This window comes from Mesoplodon densirostris, chromosome 4 (genome assembly GCF_025265405.1).
Source record: "Mesoplodon densirostris isolate mMesDen1 chromosome 4, mMesDen1 primary haplotype, whole genome shotgun sequence".
NCBI classification, from domain to species: Eukaryota; Metazoa; Chordata; class Mammalia; order Artiodactyla; family Ziphiidae; genus Mesoplodon; species Mesoplodon densirostris.
In genome coordinates this window covers 113,518,253-113,530,476 of record NC_082664.1, presented here as the reverse complement: position 1 = coordinate 113,530,476, position 12,224 = coordinate 113,518,253, and the positions used below count along the sequence as shown (strand labels likewise).

The 12,224-nt window shown below is 54.0% G+C and overlaps 4 non-coding genes across 4 annotated transcripts; all 4 read left to right on the top strand.

The window, feature by feature from the left end:
- The first annotated feature begins 1,508 nt into the window (after window positions 1-1,508).
- Window positions 1,509-1,601, top strand: LOC132490146 (small nucleolar RNA SNORD116). The gene has a single exon (XR_009532505.1). It is a non-coding gene; the product is annotated as a small nucleolar RNA SNORD116 (small nucleolar RNA).
- A 2,065-nt stretch (window positions 1,602-3,666) lies between these two features.
- Window positions 3,667-3,759, top strand: LOC132490145 (small nucleolar RNA SNORD116). Its single transcript, XR_009532504.1, has one exon. It is a non-coding gene; the product is annotated as a small nucleolar RNA SNORD116 (small nucleolar RNA).
- Window positions 3,760-6,448: 2,689 nt separating this feature from the next.
- LOC132489572 (small nucleolar RNA SNORD116) lies at window positions 6,449-6,541 on the top strand. The gene has a single exon (XR_009531977.1). It is a non-coding gene; the product is annotated as a small nucleolar RNA SNORD116 (small nucleolar RNA).
- A 2,683-nt stretch (window positions 6,542-9,224) lies between these two features.
- Window positions 9,225-9,317, top strand: LOC132489527 (small nucleolar RNA SNORD116). Its single transcript, XR_009531935.1, has one exon. It is a non-coding gene; the product is annotated as a small nucleolar RNA SNORD116 (small nucleolar RNA).
- The last annotated feature ends 2,907 nt before the right edge of the window (window positions 9,318-12,224 follow it).

The window sequence follows — 12,224 nt, the reverse complement described above, 5'->3', positions numbered from 1 at the left end:
GAAATCGGTCTGTGGTCCTCGGGGAGAGTGCCTTTGATCTCTGTGAGGTTCTCGGTAGTGTCACTCTGTCAGTGAAGAAATGCCAGGATGCATGGCGTATGGTCAGTGTCATCAAAGCAGTCGTGTTTGCAGTCTGCCATCCCTTGTATACAGTGACCCCGTGTTTGAATGACGTCTGTGGCTTCCAGTAGGTTCGACTTACCCGGTGGGCAGGAGGAGGGCACGTAGGATAACACTGTCAAGAATTTGAGTGTTTCCTCCGGGTTCAGGGCTGCCAAACCTGGTGGCTGGATGCTGGCAACACGTGCCTGGGAAGCTAGCCTAGTTTGCGCAGTGGGGTTTGAACGTGGTTCTTGGTTACTGAAGCCCACCACTTCCTGTGGTGGGCATTCCCATGGGTCCTCGCAAAGTGATTTGGCATAGTTGGCAACAATTGGCAGTTGGGCCGAATTTCGTTAGCCCCTTGAGAGGTGCCGGGCTGCATCTTGCCTGTAGCCAGTCGCAGGTCGGCCCGCCCATAGGAGGTTTCCTTGCTCCTAAAAGTGATGGGAGTGCTCCCCAAGTACACATTACATATTCTACTAGGTTGCAGGATTTCTGGGTCCTTCTATATGTTACACCCACGGTTGGAAAGCAGGTCTCGTCAGGTGTTTGTGCGTTGGTGAGAAGGCTTGGCTGTGGAAGAGTTGAAGTCCTTGGCCCATTTTAAAACCCCCTGGGTTTCAAAGTTCTCATTCAGTCTTTTGAAGCTTGAAGAGGTCTTTCTCCAATCAGTGGGGGGGGTCCAAATCCAGGACGCTGTGTATAAACTCTGGCTTTTATGGTTCGAGGTCTCAGGAGAGGGCCACAGGGACACACAGAGAGCAAGATGCGGATTCAGAGGCACACAAAGAAGCCCACAAGCACGTCGTCGTGTGCAGTAACAGTCACACACGCGCACATGCGTGAAAACAAAAATATACCCTCTCACGTACTGGCCAATGTACACGCCTTACTTACTGCAGTCGTGCTGTCAGACAAACATTGAGTTCTCTGTAAAGGTAGACGTCCTTGGGAGGCAGGGTCCGAGCTCAAGCCCAGGTAAAAATTCTCATGAATCATGATCTCTGAGTACACCGGTCCAATTCTGAAGCATACCTGATTTATGTCCAGTTCTCAGGTGCAGATGCTGGACAAGGCTGGCCGTCGGCAAAGAGAAGAAGACCTACGCGTTGGCTGATGACTGCAGGTGCTAAGGAAAAGTGGAAAAATGACACGGGGGCATGTTGCTACGCGTGGCTCTGGCTAACTCAGGAAGGTAGGCTTTCACCCACCCTATGATGTGCCATTGGATATGAGGTTTTCCTCAGACGGTCCAAATGGCTGCAAGAGTGGATTGACTGTTGCTCTTTCTGAGTGGCCTGAGGGCTGTGGATTCCCCAGCGTTTTGGAGTACTCCGAGGTCATCTCTCCTCTTCAGACCCCCACGGCATGCCCGGTTGTGTTCTGCAGCGTCCCAGCCTGTGCTTGGATCGATGGTGACACCCTTGTATGCATTCCTTGGAAAATCTGAACAAAATGAGTGAGAACACTCTACCGTCTCCTCATCGAATCTGAGGTCCAGCACGTTTCATCTCTCGGGGGTAGGGGAGAGTGAGGAGTGAGGGCCAGCGTCCCCTTCTGACCTGCATGCAAACACACACCAGGGTTCCAGAATTCGAGGTGCTCCTATCTGGGGGTCCACTGTGTCTGCCCATAAGCTGGGTCATCTACGCACATTAGGTCCCTGCTGAAAGATCGTTGAGGGCATGCGAAGGGGAAGTCTCTCCTGCTGCTCTTGAGAGTCGGAGTGCGTGCCGGTGTAGGCCCAGTAAGCTTGCAGCTTGGAAAGGTGTGCTTTGGCCAGGATCACGTTTGTCCATGCAGCTTCGGGGGCTATTTCTGGAAGCCAAAATGAGGAAGCATCCCTGGTTGGAGCCTGGAGCCTCAGGCCAGGCCTGTGTCCCTCCCTGTCATTTGTTTTGGCGCGCTGAAGTTCTTTAGTGCCCGGTGGGGATGGAGCAGTGGGTGGGTGTGGGCTGCGGTTGGTCTTCAACGGAAGGGAGCTGATGGATTAGGGCTAGGTATTGCCCATGTCGGCTACTCCACTGCAGATCCCGACAGAGTTTTGGCACTAAGTGGGTCATCGTGGAGTGGGGTTAGGACCGAGTGCTGCATTGAAGCCTGCGTGGTGGCTGCTGGCCTGCAGAAGATGGCAAGGCATCATGAGGACATGTCCGGTGTGATGTCGTGGGATGGGCTGTCATGATTGGGTTGCAGGAGCTGGCCACGTCTTCCCAAGAATGCATCCTGTTCGTGATGTGCTGGCATCAGCTGCCCACGAAGGGGATGGCTTTGGCAGTACATGAGGATGCGGTTACGTACTTAACCTGCGTAGAGTTGTGATCCCGTTGCCGGAGGAATGTCGCCCAAAGGGTGTCTTGCGGGACGCCGAGAAGTTGGACATGTTGAAGCGTCTGTGCCGCTCACCTTGGGGGTATTTGGCTTATGCGAACATGCCCTTTGGCCACTTTGTTTCCTTGTTTGGGAATGTGCAAAGCGAAAGTGTTTCTCCGAGAGGGCATGATGCGGCCAGCCCTTGAGGCACGCAGGAGTTTTGGATAGCTAGTGGTTTATCTGGAGCAGTCCGTTGGTGGAGCAGAGATGCGTTCAGTGTTCCGATGCCAGGTGCACTGCCGTGGACAGCCACTGTGCCCTTTGAAGCTTGCAGGTCCCCTCGCGAAGCAGAGTTCTTCCATTGGAAATCGGTCTGTGGTCCTCGGGGAGAGTGCCTTTGATCTCTGGGAGGTTCTCGGTAGTGTCACTCTGTCAGTGAAGAAGTGCCAGGATGCATGGGGTATGGTCAGTGTCATCAAAGCAGTCGTGTTTGCGGTCTGCCATCCCTGGTATACAGTGACCCCGTGCTTGAATGATGCCTGTGGCTTCCAGTAGGTTCGACTTACCCGGTGGGCAGGAGGAGGGCACGTAGGACAACACTGTCAAGAATTTGAGTGTTTCCTCCGGGTTCACGGCCGCCAAACCTGGTGGCTGGATGCTGGCAACACATGCCTGGGAAGCTAGCCTAGTTTGCGCAGTGGGGTTTGAACGTGGGTCTTGGTTACTGAAGCCCACCACTTTCTGTGGTGGGCATTCCCATGGGTCCTCGCAAAGTGATTTGGCATAGTTGGCATCAATTGGCAGTTGGGCCGAATTTCGTTAGCCCCTTGAGAGGTGCCGGGCTGCATCTTGCCTGTAGCCAGTCGCAGGTCGGCCCGCCCATAGGAGGTTTCCTTGCTCCTAAAAATGATGGGAGTGCCCCCAAGTGCACATTACATATTCTACTAGGTTGCAGGATTTCTGGGTCCATCTATATGTTACACCCACGGTTGGAAAGCAGGTCTCGTCAGGTGTTTGTGCGTTGGTCAGAACTCAGTAAGGTAGGCTTTCACGCACCCTATGATGTGCCATTGGATATGAGGTTTTCCTCAGACGGTCCAAATGGCTGCAAGAGTGGATTGACTGTTGCTCTTTCTGAGTGGCCTGAGGGCTGTGGATTCCCCAGCGTTTTGGAGTATTCCGAGGTCATCTCTCCTCTTCACACCCCCACGGCATGCCCGGTTGTGTTCTGCAGCGTCCCAGCCTGTGCTTGGATCGATGGTGACACCCTTGTATGCATTCCTTGGAAAATCTGAACAAAATGAGTGAGAACACTCTACCGTCTCCTCATCGAATCTGAGGTCCAGCACGTTTCGTCTCTCGGGGGTAGGGGAGAGTGAGGAGTGAGGGCCAGCGTCCCCTTCTGACCTGCATGCAAACACACACCAGGGTTCCAGAATTCGAGGTGCTCCTATCTGGGGGTCCAATGTGTCTGCCCATAAGCTGGGTCATCTACGCATATTAGGTCCCTGCTGAAAGACCGTTGAGGGCATGCGAGGGGGAAGGCTCTCCTGCTGGTCTTCAGAGTCGGAGTGCGTGCTGGTGTAGTCCCAGTAAGCTTGCAGCTTGGAAAGGTGTGCTTTGGCCAGGATCACGTTTGTCCATGCAGCTTCGGGGGCTATTTCTGGAAGCCATAATGAGGAAGCATCCCTGGTTGGAGTCTGGAGCCTCAGGCCAGGCCTGTGTCCCTCCCTGTCATTTGTTTTGGCGCGCTGAAGTTCTTTAGTGCCCGGTGGGGATGGAGCAGTGGGTGGGTGTGGGCTGCGGTTGGTCTTCAACGGAAGGGAGCTGATGGATTAGGGCTAGGTATTGCCCATGTCGGCTACTCCAATGCAGATCCTGACAGAGTTTTGGCACTAAGTGGGTCATCGTGGAGTGGGGTTAGGACCGAGTGCTGCATTGAAGCCTGCGTGGTGGCTCCTGGCCTGCAGAAGATGGCAAGGCATCATGATGACAATTTCCGGTGTGATGTCGTGGGATGGGCTGTCATGATTGGGTTGCAGGAGCTGGCCACGTCTTCCCAAGAATGCGTCCTGTTCGTGATGTGCTGGCATCAGCTGCCCACGAAGGGGATGGCTTTGGCAGTACATGAGGATGCGGTTACGTACTTAACCTGCGTAGAGTTGTGATCCCGTTGCCGGAGGAATGTCGCCCAAAGGGTGTCTTGAGGGACGCCGAGAAGTTGGACATGTTGAAGCGTCTGTGCCGCTCACCTTGGGGGTATTTGGGTTATGCGAACATGCCCTTTGGCCACTTTGTTTCCTTGTTTGGGAATGTGCAAAGCGAAAGTGTTTCTCCGAGAGGGCATGATGCGGCCAGCCCTTGTGGCACGCAGGAGTTTTGGATAGCTAGTGGTTTATCTGGAGCAGTCCGTTGGTGGAGCAGAGATGCGTTCAGTGTTCCGATGCCAGGTGCACTGCCGTGGACAGCCACTGTGCCCTTTGAAGCTTGCAGGTCCCCTCGCGAAGCAGAGTTCTTCCATTGGAAATCGGTCTGTGGTCCTCGGGGAGAGTGCCTTTGATCTCTGTGAGGTTCTCGGTAGTGTCACTCTGTCAGTGAAGAAATGCCAGGATGCATGGCGTATGGTCAGTGTCATCAAAGCAGTCGTGTTTGCAGTCTGCCATCCCTTGTATACAGTGACCCCGTGTTTGAATGACGTCTGTGGCTTCCAGTAGGTTCGACTTACCCGGTGGGCAGGAGGAGGGCACGTAGGATAACACTGTCAAGAATTTGAGTGTTTCCTCCGGGTTCAGGGCTGCCAAACCTGGTGGCTGGATGCTGGCAACACGTGCCTGGGAAGCTAGCCTAGTTTGCGCAGTGGGGTTTGAACGTGGGTCTTGGTTATTGAAGCCCACCACTTCCTGTGGTGGGCATTCCCATGGGTCCTCGCAAAGTGATTTGGCATAGTTGGCAACAATTGGCAGTTGGGCCGAATTTCGTTAGCCCCTTGAGAGGTGCCGGGCTGCATCTTGCCTGTAGCCAGTCGCAGGTCAGCCCGCCCATAGGAGGTTTCCTTGCTCCTAAAAATGATGGGAGTGCTCCCCAAGTACACATTACATATTCTACTAGGTTGCAGGATTTCTGGGTCCTTCTATATGTTACACCCACGGTTGGAAAGCAGGTCTCGTCAGGTGTTTGTGCGTTGGTGAGAAGGCTTGGCTGTGGAAGAGTTGAAGTCCTTGGCCCATTTTAAAACCCCCAGGGTTTCAAAGTTCACATTCAGTCTTTTGAAGCTTGAAGAGGTCTTTCTCCAATCAGTGGGGGGGGGTCCAAATCCAGGACGCTGTGTATAAACTCTGGCTTTTATGGTTCGAGGTCTCAGGAGAGGGCCACAGGGACACACAGAGAGCAAGATGCGGATTCAGAGGCACACAAAGAAGCCCACAAGCGCGTCGTCATGTGCAGTAACAGTCACACACGCGCACATGCGTGAAAACAAAAATATACCCTCTCACGTACTGGCCAATGTACACGCCTTACTTACTGCAGTCGTGCTGTCAGACAAACATTGAGTTCTCTGTAAAGGTAGACGTCCTTGGGAGGCAGGGTCCGAGCTCAAGCCCAGGTAAAAATTCTCATGACTCATGATCTCTGAGTACACCGGTCCAATTCTGAAGCCTGCCTGATTTATGTCCAGTTCTCAGGTGCAGCTGCTGGACAAGGCTGGCCGTCGGCAAAGTCAAGAAGACCTATGCATTGGCTGATGACTGCAGGTGCTAAGGAAAAGTGGAAAAATGACACGGGGGCATGTTGCTACGCATGGCTCTGGCTAACTCAGGAAGGTAGGCTTTCACCCACCCTATGATGTGCCATTGGATATGAGGTTTTCCTCAGACGGTCCCAATGGCTGCAAGAGTGTTACTGACTGTTGCTCTTTCTGAGTGGCCTGAGGGCTGTGGATTCCCCAGGGTTTTGGAGTACTCCGAGGTCATCTCTCCTCTTCAGACCCCCACGGCATGCCCGGTTGTGTTCTGCAGCGTCCCAGGCTGTGCTTGGATCGATGGTGACACCCTTGTATGCATTTCTTGGAAAATCTGAAAAAAATGAGTGAGAACACTCTACCATCTCCTCATCGAATCTGAGGTCCAGCACGTTTCGTCTCTCGGGTGTAGGGGAGAGTGAGGCGTGAGGGCCAGCGTCCCCTTCTGACCTGCATGCAAACACACACCAGGGTTCCAGAATTCGATGTCCTCCTATCTGGGGGTCCACTGTGTCTGCCCATAAGCTGGGTCATGTACGCATATTAGGTCCCTGCTGAAAGACCGTTGAGGGCATGCGAGTGGGAAGGCTCTCCTGCTGGTCTTCAGAGTCGGAGTGTGTGCTGGTGTAGGCCCAGTAAGCTTGTAGCTTGGAAAGGTGTGCTTTGGCCAGGATCACGTTTGTGCATGCAGCTTCGGGGGCTATTTCTGGAAGCCAAAATGAGGAAGCGTCCCTGGTTGGAGCCTGGAGCCTCAGGCCAGGCCTGTGTCCCTCCCCGTCATTTGTTTTGGCGCGTTGAAGTTCTTTAGTGCCCGGTGGGGATGGAGCAGTGGGTGGGTGTGGGCTGCGGTTGGTCTCAGTGGAAGGGAGCTGATGGATTAGGGCTAGGTATTGCCCATGTCGGCTACTCCACTGCAGATCCCGACAGAGTATTGGTACTAAGTGGGTCATCGTGGAGTGGGGTTAGGACCGAGTGCTGCATTGAAGCCTGTGTGGTGGCTGCTGGCCTGCAGAAGATGGCAAGGCATCATGAGGACATGTCCTGTGTGATGTCGTGGGATGGGCTTTCATGATTGGGTTGCAGGTGCTGGCCACGTGTTCCCAAGAATGCGTCCTGTTCGTGATGTGCTGGCATCAGCTGCCCACGCAGGGGATGGCTTTGGCAGTACATGAGGATGTGGTTACGTACTTAACCTGCGTAGAACTGTGATCCCGTTGCCGGAGGAATGTCGCTCAAAGGGTGTCGGGCGGGACGCCAAGAAGTAAGACATGTTGAAGCGTCTCTGCCGCTCACCTTGGGGGTATTTGGGTTATGCGAACATGCCCTTTGGCCACTTTGTTTCCTTGTTTGGGAATGTGCAAAGCGAAAGTGTTTCTCCGAGAGGGCATGATGCGGCCAGCCCTTGTGGCACGCAGGAGTTTTGGATAGCTAGTGGTTTATCTGGAGCAGTCCAGTGGCGGAGCAGAGATGCGTTCAGTGTTCCGATGCCAGGTGCACTGCCATGGACAGCCACTGTGTCATTTGAAGCTTGCAGGTCCCCTCGTGAAGCAGAGTTCTTCCATTGGAAATTGGTCTGTGGTCCTCGGGGAGAGTGCCTTTGATCTCTGTGAGGTTCTCGGTAGTGTCACTCTGTCAGTGAAGAAGTGCCAGGATGCATGGGGTATGGTCAGTGTCATCAAAGCAGTCGTGTTTGCAGTCTGCCATCCCTGGTATAGAGTGACCCCTTGTTTGAATGATGTCTGTGGCTTCCAGTAGGTTCGACTTACCCGGTGGGCAGGAGGAGGGCACGTAGGACAACACTGTCAAGAATTTGAGTGTTTCCTCCGGGTTCAGGGCCGCCAAACCTGGTGGCTGGATGCTGGCAACACGTGCCTGGGAAGCTAGCCTAGTTTCCGCAGTGGGGTTTGAACGTGGGTCTTTGTTACTGAAGCCCACCACTTCCTGTGGTGGGCATTCCCATGGGTCCTCGCAAAGTGACTTGGCATAGTTGGCAACAATTGGCAGTTGGGCCGAATTTCGTTAGCCCCTTGAGAGGTGCCGGGCTGCATCTTGCCTGTAGCCAGTCGCAGATCGGCCCGCCCATAGGAGGTTTCCTTGCTCCTAAAAATGATGGGAGTGGCCCCAAGTGCACATTACATATTCTACTAGGTTGCAGGATTTCTGGGTCCATCTATATGTTACACCCACGGTCGGAAAGCAGGTCTCGTCAGGTGTTTGTGCGTTGGCCAGAAGGCTTGGCTGTGGAAGAGTGGAAGTCCGTGGCCTATTTCAAAACCCCCTGCGTTTCAAAGTTCACATTCAGTGTGTTGAAGCTTGAAGAGGTCTTTCTCCATTCAGTGGGGTGGTCCAAATCCAGGACGCTGTGTATAAACTCTGGCTTTTATGGTTCGAGGTCTCAGGAGAGGGCCACAGGGACACACAGAGAGCATGATGCGGATTCAGAGGCACACAAAGAAGCCCACAAGCGCGTCCTCGTGTGCAGTAACAGTCACACACGCGCACATGCGTGAAAACAAAAATATACCCTCTCACGTACCGGCCAACGTACATGCCTTACTTCCTGCAGTCGTGCTGTCAGACAAACATTGAGTTCTCTGTAAAGGTAGACGTCCTTGGGAGGCAGGGTCCGAGCTCAAGCCCAGGTAAAAATTCTCATGAATCATGATCTCTGAGTACCCCGGTCCAATTCTGAAGCCAGCCTGATTTATGTCCAGTTCTCAGGTGCAGCTGCTGGACAAGGCTGGCCGTCGGCAAAGTCAAGAAGACCTACGCGTTGGCTGATGACTGCTGGTGCTAAGGAAAAGTGGAAAAATGACGCGGGGGCATGTTCCTACGCGTGGCTCTGGCTAACTCAGGAAGGTAGGCTTTCACCCACTCTAAGATGTGCCATTGGATATGAGGTTTTACTCAGATGGTCCCAGTGGCTGCAAGAGTGGATTGACTGTTGCTCTTTCTGAGTGGCCTGAGGGCTGTGGATTCCCCAGGGTTTTGTAGTACTCCAAGGTCATCTCTCCTCTTCAGACCCCCACAGCATGCCCGGTTGTGTTCTGCAGCGTCCCAGCCTGTGCTTGGATCGATGGTGACACCCTTGTATGCATTCCTTGGAAAATCTGAACAAAATGAGTGAGAACACTCTACCGTCTCCTCATCGAATCGGAGGTCCAGCACGTTTCGTCTCTCAGGGTTAGGGGAGAGTGAGGAGTGAGGGCCAGTGTCCCCTTCTGACCTGCATGCAAACACACACCAGGGTTCCAGAATCCGAGGTGCTCCTCTTTGGGGGTCCAATGTGTCTGCCCATAAGCTGGGTCATCTACGCATATTAGGTCCCTGCTGAAAGACCGTTGAGGGCATGTGAGGGGGAACGCTCCCCTGCTGGTCTTCAGAGTCGGAGTGCGTGTTGGTGTAGGCCCAGTAAGCTTGCAGTTTGGAAAGGTGTGCTTTGTCCAGGATCACGTTTGTGCATGCAGCTTCGGGGGCTATTTCTGGGAGCCAAAATGAGGAAGCGTCCCTGGTTGGAGCCTGGAGCCTCAGGCCAGGCCTGTGTCCCTCCCTGTCATTTGTTTTGGCGCGTTGAAGTTCTTTAGTGCCCGGTGAGGATGGAGCAATGGGTGGGTTTGGGCTAGGGTTGGTCTTCAACGGAAGGGAGCTGATGGATTAGGGCTAGGTATTGCCCATGTCGGCTACTCCACTGCAGATCCCGACAGAGTATTGGCACTAAGTGGGTCATCGTGGAGTGGGGTTAGGACCGAGTGCTTCTTTGAAGTCTGTGTGGTGGCTGCTGGCATGCAGAAAATGGCAAGGCATCATGAGGACATGTCCTGTGTGATGTCGTGGGATGGGCTGTCATGATTGGGTTGCAAGAGCTGGCCACGTCTTCCCAAGAATGCGTCCTGTTCATGATGTGCTGGCATCAGCTGCCCACCAAGGGGAAGGCTTTGGCAGTACATGAGGATGCGGTTACGTACTTAACCTGCGTAGAGTTGTGATCCCGTTGCCGGAGGAATGTCGCCCAAAGGGTGTCTTGTGGGACGCCGAGAAGTTAGACATGTTGAAGCGTCTGTGCCGCTCACCTTGGGGGTATTTGTGTTATGCAAACATGCCCTTTGGCCACTTTGTTTCCTTGTTTGGGAATGTGCAAAACGAAAGTGTTTCTCCGAGAGGGCATGATGCCGCCAGCCCTTGTGGCACGCAGGAGGTTTGGACAGCTAGTGGTTTATCTGGAGCAGTCCGTTGGCGGAGCAGAGATGCGTTCAGTGTTCTGATGCCAGGTGCGCTGCCGTGGACAGCCACTGTGCCCTTTGAAGCTTGCAGGTCCCCTCACGAAGCAGAGTTCTTCCATTGGAAATCGGTCTGTGGTCCTCGGGGAGAGTGCCTTTGATCTCTGGGAGGTTCTCGTTAGTGTCACTCTGTCAGTGAAGAAGTGCCAGGATGCATGGGGTATGGTCAGTGTCATCAAAGCAGTCGTGTTTGTGGTCTGCCATCCCTGGTATACAGTGACCCCGTGTTTGAATGATGTCTGTGGCTTCCAGTAGGTTCGACTTACCCGGCGGGCAGGAGGAGGGCATGTAGGCATGTAGGTCTCATTCTGACCTGCATGCAAACACACACCAGGGTTCCAGAATTCGAGGTGCTCCTATCTGGGTGTCCACTCTTTTTGCCCATAAGCTGGGTCATCTACGCATATTAGGTCCCTGCTGAAAGACCGTTGAGGGCATGCGAGGGGGAAGGCTCTCCTGCTGGTCTTCAGAGTCGGAGTGTGTGCTGGTGTAGGCCCAGTAAGCTTGCAGCTTGGAAAGGTGTGCTTTGGCCAGGATCACGTTTGTGCATGCAGCTTCGGGGGCTATTTCTGGAAGCCAAAATGAGGAAGCGTCCCTGGTTGGAGCCTGGAGCCTCAGGCCAGGCCTGTGTCCCTCCCTGTCATTTGTTTTGGCGCGTTGAAGTTTTTAGTGCCCGGTGGGGATGGAGCAGTGGGTGGGTGTGGGCTGGGGTTGGTCTTCAACGGAAGGGAGCTGATGGATTAGGGCTAGGTATTGACCATGTCGGCTACTCCACTGCAGATCCCGACAGAGTTTTGGCACTAAGTGGGTCATCGTGGAGTGGGGTTAGGACCGAGTGCTGCATTGAAGCCTGCGTGGTGGCTGCTGGCCTGCAGAAGATGGCAAGGCATCATGAGGACATGTCCTGTGTGATGTCGTGGGATGGGCTGTCATGATTGGGTTGCAGGAGCTGGCCACGTCTTCCCAAGAATGCGTCCTGTTCGTGATGTGCTGGCATCAGCTGCCCACGAAGGGGATGGCTTTGGCAGTACATGAGGATGCGGTTACGTACTTAACCTTAGTAGAGCTGTGATCCCGTTGCCGGAGGAATGTCGCCCAAAGGGTGTCTTGCGGCACGCCGAGAAGTTAGACATGTTGAAGCGTCTGTGCCGCTCATCTTGGGGGTATTTGGGTTATGCGAACATGCCTTTTGGCCACTTTGTTTCCTTGTTTGGGAATGTGCAAAGCGAAAGTGTTTCTCCGAGAGGGCATGATGCGGCCAGCCCTTGTGGCACGCAGGAGTTTTGGATAGCTAGTGGTTTATCTGGAGCAGTCCGTTGGCGGAGCAGAGATGCGTTCAGTGTTCCGATGCCAGGTGCACTGCCGTGGACAGCCACTGTGCCCTTTGAAGCTTGCAGGTCCCCTCGCGAAGCAGAGTTCTTCCATTGGAAATCGGTCTGTGGTCCTCGGGGAGAGTGCCTTTGATCTCTGTGAGGTTCTCGGTAGTGTCACTCTGTCAGTGAAGAAGTGCCAGGATGCATGGGGTATGGTCAGTGTCATCAAAGCAGTCGTGTTTGCGCTCTGCCATCCCTGGTATACAGTGACCCCGAGTTTAAATGATGTCTGTGGCTTCCAGTAGGTTCGTCTTACCCGGTGGGCAGGAGGAGGGCACCTAGGACAACACTGTCAAGAATTTGAGTGTTTCCTCCGGGTTCAGGGCCGCCAAACCTGGTGGCTGGATGCTGGCAACACGTGCCTGGGAAGCTAGCCTAGTTTCCGCAGTGGGGTTTGAACGTGGGTCTTGGTTATTGAAG